Source organism: Typopeltis vanoorti, chromosome 20 (assembly GCF_054136105.1).
Source record: "Typopeltis vanoorti isolate ZY-2024b chromosome 20, IOZ_Tvanoo_1.0, whole genome shotgun sequence".
Lineage (NCBI taxonomy): Eukaryota > Metazoa > Arthropoda > Arachnida > Uropygi > Thelyphonidae > Typopeltis > Typopeltis vanoorti.
Window position 1 is genome coordinate 74,440,389 of NC_143568.1, and position 13,185 is coordinate 74,453,573.

Sequence of the window (13,185 nt, forward strand, 5' to 3'; positions counted from 1 at the left end):
TCACTGAAAATTGCATTTTCGTCTTCAAGGAAAACAGCCGCTTAGGCTGTTTTAGGTCAAGTTGGGTGAATGGATAGGTCAAGTTGGGTGAATGGATAGCTTACCTTCTCACCAACCAAATGAAATAGTCTAGAGTTTGAATCCCACCTTGAGCGTGGATGTTTGTGAATGTTTTTGTCTTTATAAATAAAAAAAAGAAATTGCGAAATCCATTGACTCGTTTAAGTTCCTTGCGTAATACATTTAATACCCTTTCAAGTATCTAAAATAAATTTAAAAATGGATCTGCATCAATCCCTGAATACACCAAAAAAGGCTGCGTATCTTTGATCTGTTAGTACCGTGAAATTTTAAGTTTTCAGAAAAAGCAAAAATAATAATAATAATAATAATAATAATAATAAAATAATAATAAAAATAAATAATAATAATAAAATAAAATAAAAATAACAATAATAAAAAAATTTAAATAATAATTTCATCTCTTGGTGTGTGAGAATAACCGTCGTCTGAAGTGGCTTACAAAAAAAAAAAAAAAAAATACTGCTCGCCATGTTTAGTGTCTAGAGCAGTGGTTCAGAAATATATATAAATATAATAAACTTTTAAAAAAATGGAAAAAATCCTTAGCTCACTAACGGTATTCATGTACTATAAGTTTATAATTTTTCGTTGGTGGAAGTTATAAAATAAATAAAGTGCACTCCATAAACGACACTGATGTGCTTATAAGGTCCCTCGATTTCTAGTGTGTGGGATCAATATAGGTATATATAAACGCATTCATGTTTTACTTAGAAATTATTATCCATAATATTAGTTTTGAATAATTCACACTGCGGTCTAATCATGAATAAAATAAACTGATCATATAATGAGAGGAAATAAAAAGTTAAAAATATAAAGTCCAAAATATTTTAATACAGTAATATTATGAAGATATTTAATTTTATTCAACATGAAAAATAAATTGGTAACTAAAGATGGTTAACTTCTTCGGCTTTATATTTATTTATTTATTTATTTTTCGTATTTTCAAGAGAGGTAATTATTTATTTTTTATAATATGAAAGTGACAACTCCAGAAACATTCAGTAGTTTTCCATTTATTTATTTTTATTTTTTGTTCAAACTAAAAGTGATGCAATATGACAAGTTTGATCACTACCAATCGAAATGTAATTGCCATCGGTATAGCGAGATTTGAAAAGAAACGTCGTTTAGTTATTAAAAAAAAAAAACATTTTTTTTTTTCATATAACAAAAATCTGAGAGATAGACATTCATTCATTTAGTGTAATGGATGAAAGTCTGTATTTCACAACAACCTTAAAATGTGTCTGAGACCAAGGCGAATACCGTAAAATAGGCTGCGGAGGATCCCATCGCTCGCAGACTGATAATAGTCTGGTGCGTTAGACTGTATGATTAATGTCTCCAGATTGCAATGCGAAATTCCTGTATCCTTTTACGTGAAGCTGAGTGATTAATAACTTAAAATTTAATCCAAAAACGTTGTGTAGTAATTTAACCAATCATGGCGGTAACGGAAACAATCGAGGAAGCAAGCCCAGTAACGGTGCGCGGTAACAATGGATGGCTACTGCTCATGGCAACGCGTTGCTAAGACGAGAACACGCAGACGACTTTCAGATACAACTTTTTCACTTTAACTATGCTTGAAATATTCGTGCAAGTTTTTTTTTTTATTAGTATTTGAAAAGATTGCTCATAAAAGTTTTTAAGAGACGTCAGTATGAAAAATAAGTTTTGAAATTTAGAGCAATATTATTGTTCCTAAAAGATGATATTTTATTGTTATATATCAGCAGTGTTAAAACTTTTACATAGGAGATAGACTTTCCCACAACTTGCTTGGCGGCCGACAATTTACACAACAATAACAAAAGAAAATAAATATTAAAAGTATTTATTAAAAACGAAGTATACCAGTAAAATCAGGAATTTAAAATCATTACGATCACAGACTGTAAACGTTAAATATGTAGCCGCCATTTTGGATGGATTTAGAATTTCTATAAGATTAACAGAGCCTCCATAGCTCAGTTATTCCCGTCAGTTATAAGGTTTTACTCATCCCCACTGAAGAATAACAAAAGAGCGCACTGTCATCAGTAAAACTAAGGACAGAATTTGTGGTTAGTTAAGGAAAGAAGATCACTTCTATATATGAGGAAGGAAGATGAACGTACAGAGCTTTGGGTTACTGACACGTAGTGAATGACTACAGAACTGGCGATCTGCAAAAGGTGAATGGCTTACTATAACACGGTAATTTGGTAAGTAAGCCTTCATACCAGACGCGATCAAATGCGCTAGAAATGTCAGAAGCGACCCCATAAGTTTCTCCAAACTTTGCTATGGCATGCGTCCAAAGGCGGAAGGCAGTAAGATTTTGCAAATAAACTGAAGAATGCAAGAAGAGCCAATGACACTGCCACATCAAGCTTCGAGTCTAATGAAAGCGTTCAAAGCCTGTTGAAAATAATGGAGGTGTCAGTAATCGGAGTTTCTCAATGATAAAAGATGACTTGCATCACATATTTGAGACTGATCAGTCTTACACACAAGAGGTTGCAGAATCTCTCGGATTTTAATCATTTTAGGTGAGAGAAGAATTTCACTACCGACGCGAGACCACCGCATCGTTGAAACCCGTGGGTGCTAATTCTGTGTTTGACTAGTCAAAAGCAAAGCTTCCGAAAGGTATGAAAACAGAAACACTTCAAAAAATAAAGTAAATTATAAAATAATAAAAAACGTTAGCCTATCCGCAGTATTAATGTACTACTAGAATTTACAACCTTTCCAGGGAAGGGGGGGGGGGGGTAATCAGATTTTAAAAAAAAGTTAAACTAAAGTCCCAGCTCCGAAATTATATATTATTTTTATTTTTTTTATAGCATGATACTTCAGATCCTTCAAGAAATAAGGTAATATAGTATCTATCATATTCAGGCCAAGAGAAATCGCCTAAATGATACAGGTGAGTTCATGGCATTTAGTTCCATGAGATTAGGCTAATTTTAACAGAAGCAATATCGTCTGAACGTTACGTTTGCTTAAAGTTAATGCTAAAGTTGGATACGTTAAATTATTCACTTGTTTACCTTTTTGGTTGAGATGAGTGGGATTCTTCGATAGCTGCACTGTTTCTGATTTTCCTAGACTAATATTTGTGGGGTTATTTTGGACGTGAAAGGGGGGATTACTTGGACGGTTATGGGTTGTTCTATGTGCGCGTGAGGGGGGGGGGGGAGAGTGCAATCAGATCAGGTTTATCAATGAGAACGGTTCGCTTTACCCCACTCAGAATTATTGTATCGCTCCAAATTAAATGAAATGGTTTAATTCTAGCGGATGTATCCCATGTAATGATAGATAATATAAAAGATCTGCGTTTACAGAATTTATTTTTGGTTTTAAATGGTCGGGGTTTTCAGAAGAAACCGGCGATCACGGTGGGCTCATATATTTATAAACAGTGATGGCCTCTATTTCGTACCTTGTCTTTATGTACTAGGAGTTTGGGGGGGGGGGGGGGGGGGGGCTCAGAGTTGCAGAACCGTTGCGCTGTTCCAAAGGGGAAAACGTTCTCTGAGCAACCTGTCCTGTATATCACGTTATTATAGCTCCGAGAAAGTTTTCCCGAACTTGTTTGACGATATTTTTTGTATTATGAAATATCATTGTGCTGTCAATTAATATGAAAAATTCAATACAAGGAAGAAATTCGTTTAAAATGACAGTGATAAATAGAAGCACAGTTTGTCATTTTAGAGTACAGATATAAGCCTCCTTACGAGGAGGTAATGGCCAACATAACGAACTCTCCACTAAGGCAATGACGCACTTCAACTGGCAAAAAATGAATAATCAGTGGGAGAAGCGAGTAAGTTAGTGAGAAATGACCGTCTGTGATGAAGAGAAATTCTCAGTAAATGTCAAGCTATCGAATATTTAAGAATGAAACTAGTGTCCGTCAAGATCCAGAACACAGCCCAAAATGTACTGCAATTTTTGACCGAATGCGGTATCGCATGAGTCAGACATCCTCAGAATATGGCGCCGCGTGATTTTTTCTTTATTTTATTTTTAACCGGAAGGTGAGAGATTTGTTAAGTTGACACAAATGTCCTTCGTTCTGTGCCTGGTACCAACAAAACGAATTCTGTAAAAATGTCTGATTAATTTAGCAGCTTCTTCGTGTTGAACTCACAAAACATGAAACTAAATGATAAATTTAAATTAAAATATGAAGTTGCGACCAGATACTTGACGGCACCGCCAGAGAGATATGCGTACCATTAACTGCTACTTACATCCGTGGCTATTCATTAAATATATATTAATGTGGCCGTGTAATATTTCATCCATATTCCCAGTCGAATGAAAATTATTTGTGTTCGAAAGTTCTAGAACGCTGAACTGTATTCTCCTATCGAACATGTTTACAAAAAGTTCCCTTCTTTCGCAGCCAGTCGGCTCGCTTGCCATTCGCGCGCTGAGATGGTATCAAGGTCACTGCAGCCGTGACAAGAAATTATCGAGTAGAGGGATACGAAGGCAGGTAACTTTGGCTATCTCCGTCAGAGGGCTGTTAATTCATGATGAAACATCAAGTTAAGCGCTGCGGTGTTCTGATATGGATAAGGGATACCTACTTATCGCTCTTGTTTATCTTTCGTTTATCATTCATGTTTTTCACTTGATTTGGCTATCCAATGAAAATATTTCAAACCAACCTGCTTCACAAACTTGGCGGCTATCAAACTGAACAAAAATTACAAAAATTGCAGACAAGCAGAAATAATATAATAAAAGTGTAACATTAAAAATATTCAAATGTGGCACTGGAAATCTTCAAAAATTATACAATTTTTGAAGATTTACAAATATTCCGGTTTGATAAATACTTAAGACGTTCTCAAAAATTTAAAGATTGGGGGGGGGGGTAAGGGGGTTGGAAAAAGTGAAAAAAATGTATTCAAAGAAAACGGTTAATACAGAAAAGCAGTTATATTTGTGATTAAAATTACAAATGAACAAATGAAATTAGTAATAACTTAAACTACGATAATGATCGACCTTTATCTTACAAACATGGACAAAGTGAATTGAGATTCTACTGTTGTGTTGCCGATGGAGCTGAAAATATCAGTTGTCCTCAAACTGCGGATCTCCAAGAGAGAGATACAGAGAGACGAACTTTTAACTGGTAAAAATTAAATATTCATAAAGGAAATAAAGTAAATGTCTCCTAAAATATTAAGGAGTACAATAGAAACCCTGAGTAAAATAATAATAATAATTAAACTTCCAATAATAACTAATTAAACAACTGCTTATGATGCCCGATACTTTCTTCTATACGGACTATTTTTCTTCTCGCGCTATGGTTTATGGACACTTTACGCTATCAAGATGACCCATTTACTGCATTGGTTAGAACAAGTAAAGAGCGGCAATGGAACGTAATCATATTTGCTCTTTTGAATTGTCTCACCGGCATATATAAGATGACTCCTGCTTGCCTATATATTCCTAGGGACGCTGCATAAAGTCTGTTTATTATAAGTCCTCTGTCCTTTCCATTTCTTCTTCCCCCGACAAATTTAAAAACAGAATTTAACTCAGTTCATTAATGAAGCTTAGAGAACAAAATACATAACATATGTTTATATACAGTACTTTTTTAATGAGCTGACCTATGCGTAGTTTTTTTTTTTTTTTGATAGGCGTGAAAAAAAGAAAAGCTGCAAGTGATGAAACAAAGTAAGATTAAGAAAATATGATAATCCATATTGTGTTCGTTTTTTCAACTTAAGTGAGGAGGAACCACCGCGTGGTTATATGCTTTCATATCTTAGCAAATTCTAACAATCTCGGACGTCTCCTTTATTTCAAACATTTTCGAAGTTGAAGACGATAGTCTGTGGCTGTTTCTAATTGGTAATACCTGGAAGAATGCACACTGACAGTGTTCTCGTTCATTGAATGCTTCTGCATCGTAGGACCGTACAAGAGGGAATAATTAAAATGGTTTAATTATTATGAAAAAACTGACTAGCATGCACAGAATCTCAGTTCTGATAACAAACCTTCCGAACGATATGGATAATAGTGTGTCGAACAACACCACATCGAATGGTAGTCAAGATTTAGAGAGAAAATATCATTTCTATTATTAGTCGTATAGTCCCCGCAAGTTGGTTAGAAAAATATTTAGCAATATTACTGCCTCAATTTTCCCATATATGTATTTATCCTTTATATATACTATATTTAAAGAATACGATTCATACTGATTTCTAAATTCTAAAAGTCATTATGAAACTACAGCTGCGAAGATCTTCATATAATGGTAACTGTAATTAAAAAGAGAAAATAAAACAAAGCCGATGTGCTGTAACAGAAACTAGCTTAAATTGCATGCCTTCAAGCCGCTTATCGTTTTTACTTTTTATTAAGAACGTTCAGTGGCGTAGCTAGGGGGGGGGACACTTTCAACCTTACCCCTATACGTCATTTTGACTTTTTGTAGCATTTTTTTGGTATTGAGAGGGGCGGCAAATTCAGGGACCTCCCCGAGCAGCAAAAGCTTATATATATATATATATATATATTAAAGATACCAAGCTATTTTAAACCTGGTTGTACTCCATTTCCCAAGTAAGCAAACAGAACAAATAAGTCAAGTTTGCGCCTGCACGTAATGCAAGTCTAGCTGACCCTGCAGATAGTGCAAGACCAAGGTAACTCATGGTAAAAGTAGAATAAGCTCTGATCACTAATCTTAATATTTACCCATAATGCAAAGCACATCTCCTGGAGGAGATGTATGATGCTTTGTATTAAAGTCAAGGGGGCCACTACCCAGACCAGTTTCGACCTTTATTGAGGTGTATTTAAGTAAAAACCTCTCTAAAAATTAGGACGATCCCTAGACCACTCCATAGTGGCCGAAAGACCGTCCAACTCAGCGTTGTTCCACTCAGTGACAGGCTCACCCCGTCACCGAGAAGAAATTCTCCGCCCAGTGGCAGGCTCACCCCACCACCAGCCAGAGCCATAATCTCACCGGTGGCCCTACTCAGAGACAGGCAAAAACCTATCCCCAAGCAGAGCCTCTTCAAGCCAGCCCCCACCAGTTTCGACCCCTATCGGGGTCTCATCAGTGGGAGCCAGGCTAGAAATATCAAGATTTTAGTAATACAGCGCTTATAAGTATTTTACCAGAACAAGTTACCATAAGGTGTTTTAACCTCATTAAATAAAAATCTCAGGAGGAGATATAAATGTAGAAAGTATTTTACCTTGGGTATAATAAATATTAAAGATACCCAAGATATTTTAAACCTGGTTTTACTCCATTTCCCAAGTAAGCAATATTATAGGTAAAATACTTATAAGCTCTGTATTACTAAAATCTTGATATTTCTAGCCTGGCTCCCATGATGAGACCTCAATAAAGGTCGAAACCGGTCTGGGTAGTGGCCCCTTGCCTTTAATACAAAGCATCACACATCTCCTGGAGGAGATTAAAGAAATACATATACATACATATATATATATATATATATATATATATATATATATATATATATATATATATATGTATATATGTATATATATATATATATGTATATATGTATGTATATATGTATATATATATATATATGTATATATGTATATATATATATATATATATATATATGTATATATATATATATATATATATATATATATATATATATATATATGTATTTCTGCCTTATAAGAGTTTATAAGACAGAAAACCAAAATAAGATGTTAACATTTATTTTAATTAACAACACACGTCGTTTCATCCTAATTGCACAGGATTTCTTCAGGCGTAAACAAATAAACTAGACAAAACAGTGAAGACTAACAAAGGTGACAACCATTATGTAGTTATAGAAGAGACTGATATTCTTTAAAAATATTTCTAATTGTGTGTTTACGCATTCGCGTGCCCGTGTTTGGTTAATGATGGCTAGAATGTATTCAGACAAGTTGATATTTGGATTAATATTTAGGATCTAATGCTGTTGATAAAGACTCCCGGATTTTTCTCTCGGTTGTGTCATAGCAACTTGTAATAGTTCAGATTTATCCCATAACACTGGATGGCTCATTTGCAAAGAAGCGCCTTGTGGGTATTCAATATCTCTGACATGTTCTTCAATACGTTGTTATATATATATATATATATATATATATGAGAGAGAGAGAGAGAGAGAGAAAAAACAGTTTCAACAGCTCGGAAAAGCATCCCACAAATGTTTCAGACTGCATTGGTGCAGATTTCTGAACAAAAAGCTCGCTCCTCTCACACGCAAGCTCAACTGTGTGTTAAAATCAGGGTTGGCGTTTTCTATAAAGGGACCCGGGTGCAAGAAACCTTTTGGGATCCTAAAATATTTTTCAAAGGTAAAAATTAAAGGATTCGAAATAAACGTACTGTAAAAACCTCTTATCTGCAAATGATTTTGGCACAGGAAAACAAAAAAAAAAAAAAATTCGAAATATAACAGGTTAACATAACGTTTACTGAACACAAAACAAAAGTATTAAATAATTAAAATAAATAAATATTTAACACAAACAAAAGTAACCTGGCTCACCAACTAGCGCACAAAAACTATTTACAATTAATTATTGTTTAAAGTAATAAAAAAAATTAATTTAAGCACATAAAAAATAAATAGGTTTACTATTTAGGGGCCTAGTTTTACACGTATATTTCTTAATATGTATTTATTTAAATATGCGATTTTTTTTGCTATGTCATTAATCGTTTCCGAAATATTACAATTTTTGGCAATTTCCTTTTCGATGTTTAATATAGCAAGTGCATTTAAGCGTTCTTCGCACATGCTTGACCGAAGATAATTCTTTATCAATTTTAATATGCTAAAAGAACGCTCTGCACTTGCTATAGTAACTGGTAACGTAAAGAAAATTTTCAATACAGTTAGCACATTTGGAAATAGTTCATCATAACTATTATTTAATATATATATATCGCAATATGTCTTGCGCGTTATTTACATTTTTTTGGTCCAAGATCAATTCTCGTAACAAATCAATTTCCTGGATTAAGTCTCATTTACATCTTTACTATAATATTTTACAAAATCCCTTGAGCGGTTTTCTAGTTCATTTTTTCCTAATGTTTTTATATCAGTGATTAATTTAAAATAAGAAATAACATTGGGTATATTTTTAAATCTTTCATCTATTTGTACAATAACAGTATCAATCACAACGTTGAGTGACATCTAAATTCCTCTACCGGGTTTAGTAAAACTTCATCTTCTGCTAGTTCGGAAAATAATCTTTTTCTTTTTCGAATTCTATTTCCGGGAAGTCTTCGGAAATATTCAAGTTTCGTTGCTATAATTTTTGCGTCGTCTAAAAATGTGTTAAATTTTGATCTTAAATTTTGGATTTCATTTTTAATTTTATTCACTAAATTAAAAGCAGGGTCAAGAACAATTGTTTTTGCTTGAAATAGTTTGTTTGATACTATTAATTTTTAACAATATTGTAAACCATACTGATAAGCTTAAAATAAATGGCATTTCTTGTAATGAATCTAGTAGACTTTTAGCTTCGGATACAGTGGTGTTATCGTTAACTGCACCAACAAATTCTTCTAAGGCAGTATAAGTTTGTTCAAACTGTGTTACACTGCTTTGACTGCGTCTATTTTGGTTTCCCAAAGTAGAAACCTTCAAAATTCTTAACGAATACGTCTTAATGATGTTGTTTAGGTCCGGTTTTAACACAAAATAATCTAAATTTATCAGTTATAATATTTGGCCACAAACCTGGATCATTTATATTCACTTGATCACCATCGTTATTATTGTTTTCATCGTTATTTGCTGTATCCAAAACGTTTGTATAATCAGACGCGTCTTTTTCGACGAATCCCACAGTTTCCACATTTTCGTTGAAAAGTTGTGTAGCTTGGAGTTTTCTTCTTCAGTTGAAGTTTGAATCGCAACTGCTGAAGTCGTAGCAATTTCGTTGTCAGATTTATTTTGTAGCCATGAAAACAAATCGACTTGTGACTTTTTTTAGATTTTGCTTTTCTTCTTTTTTCTTTTCTGCTGATTTCCTTTTTTTACACCCAGAGGGATTTCTTTCTTTATTTACTTATGGGTTAGGCTTTGCCTGTCGAATAAGTAAATAATATTAAATATTTTTATCCCATGAATTAACAAAAAGTTAAATATGTACATACTTTTTACAATATTACAAAATTTTAGAAACACTCAAGGAATGTGTTTATTTACTTCAGTACATCAGTTTCATCCTTATCTATCACTATTAACTGAGTTGAAATTAACGTAGTTGAGATCTAATCACACTTCATAATCCTGAATATTGATAATACATTTCACATAGCTTTAAAAATAACTTGCCGTATTTACTGGAATATAACTGGTCCTCGCGTATAATTCGCACCCCTGATTTTACTTTGCGAAAAAAAAATTGAAAAGTTTCGCATAACCTTGCACAGAAAAAAAAAAAGTTTAATCACGTTCACCTCATGGCAATAGCGACTCGCTTCCCGTGGCAAACCACGTGCCCTCCATACTAGCCAATACGTCTGCAGACGCAAGTAAAAGCAGGTCGTTTTGTTATATCACTGAATAAGGTACAAACATTTGCAGTCTGTGTTTCTCAACAAATAGTGCAATTAGAAACAGCTGGGATAAAAATGGCACTAACTAATGAATCGTATGTCCCCCCCCCCAAAAAAAAAAACTATGCTGTTTATTCACAAGCAAAACCATATGCTGCAATGGCAAACACTAAAAACTAGATATGTGGGAGTCTGTCCCCCCCAGCTCAAATACAGCAACAATAAAAATCAACAGAAAGTGTTAAAATTCGTAAACGTGTTAAAGCTAGGAAATATATAGTGAATATTGTTATGTCACTTTCAGATACTGAACTTGGTTGAAGAAAATTAGCATTTCAATTCAAAAATTGTCTGCTGACTTTTATCTTTGACTCGCGCGATCTTTTGTTAATACCGCACCAATAAGTAAGGCCTCCACACTTTCTTTAAATAAACGTTCAAATTTGTAGCGACATCTGTGTGGGAGGAGAGTCTTGGACCAAAGGATGTTGTGGCTTGTTTCTAATCCAGATTTCTCAGGTTTGTTGTGTTGAATTGATGACTGATGCTCTTGAATTCTTTTTTCTATAGAACGTCCAATAAACAAGCCACAACATCCTTTGGTCCAAGACTCTTCTCCTACACAGATGTCGCTACAAATATGAACGTTTATTTAAAGAAAGTGTGGAGGTCTTACTTCAACGTCCTAACTTGAATCGTAATGACTGTATATCTATATCAAACATTTGGGAAAGTTTAATCAGGATAACACATTAATTTTTTTTATATCAGTCTAATGTTATTTAAGATTATTATATGAATGTCTGAATTAATATCTTTAATTATGTCTTTAAAAATGTTTACTCTTCTAATACTTAGCGATATGACATCACGCGGCTCGTTCTATGTATGAATGATCAATTGTTTGTATTCCACTTTGTTTTTCAAAGCTATTCCTATGTAGCCACTGAAGATGGTCTGCAATATTCAGACCGAAATATTTGGCAAATTAAACATTATTCTTGTGCTAACGTGTATATAGATTTCTGATCATTATGTCACAAGTATCGTTAAAAAATCATATTAATTGACAATAAATACTTCCAATCCGTATTTTAATAGTTTACGATTTAATAAAATACAAATACAAATACACTTTAGAAAACGGATACGTTCTTTGCGAAACATGAAAAGATATTTCAAATGATGGTAAAGGAGTCACGCCACGTCTGGATGCCTGACGAATAATGCAACAAATGAACTGGACAAAACTTGTACATCAGCATATCGCGGAGATATATCGATGGCTTGGAAATGTTTCTAATTTTCTTATTACTTATTATTATGAAACAGTTGTTTAATTAATTATTGCATTTTTATTTGATATAACTGTACTTAATAAAATTGTATTATATTAAGTTAAAATATGTGTCAGCGAAGATGTTTGAAATGTATTTTTTTATTTAATTATTTTTTAAGATGAGTCCTGGGTTGCGTGTGCCGGAAAAAAGTCATTGGCGTGCCACGTTTGGCAGGCATGTTAAGGGTTGTCCACCCCTGCTCTAGACTAACCATACATAAAGAATATAATAAATATTTTTTCAACGGTTTCGATAACGAGCCAAATGATATAAATGTGTAACAGTTTAGAAAAAACTAATGATGAATCAGGCATTTTAGGGTAAAAACGAAATCATGTTTTAATGATGAAAGGTTTTGCTTAACCCTTTCATCTTTAAAAGATGAAAGGGTTAAGCAAAAACTGTAATATAATAGAGAAACACAGAGATATTATTATTATTACCGGGGCCCCTAAAATCCTGTCGATGAAATCCCATTAGTTATAAGCAAAATTGGAAGAAAAATAAAATAAAAAATACGTTTCTGGAAATGTGTACCGACTGTGTCCACTCGATTGTGGGGCCCGGGTGCATTGCACCCATCGCACCCCCGAGATGGTCGGCCCTGGTTAAAATATAGTGACTGCGCAGGCCAATTAAGTATGGTAAAGTCATCTTCATATCCTCGAACCGTACTCGAAAGACATCTACTAAGTAAATATGTTCATGAAGGTTGTGGACTTCACGATTCACTCCACTAACCTTGGGGAACTAACATGTATCATTAACAGAACCAAAGTGCGGTGTTATGCCTAGTACGATGGTCCAAATAGTTCATATTAGACCAACTGGAACTCAGTTGGATTGGGGACGGTTCTGACATAATGTCTTTCACACACGCTTCATCCCTCAGCCTTGTTGGAACAGACATGTTCGAAGCAATGTATTTCATAAATATTAGGTGTACGTAATAACTTTTTCATTCATTGTATAGCAGCCATAAGTAAGCAACAATGTAGGATTTCTAAGTTAAAACGGTAAATACACTTCAAGGATTCCCTGTAAAGAATGCGAAGAAGTTTTGAGTTAGCTGAAACTAATTACCGACCTAAATGAACTATTAACTACTTTGGAACTATTCGTTTGAGATTTAAAAAAATCTCA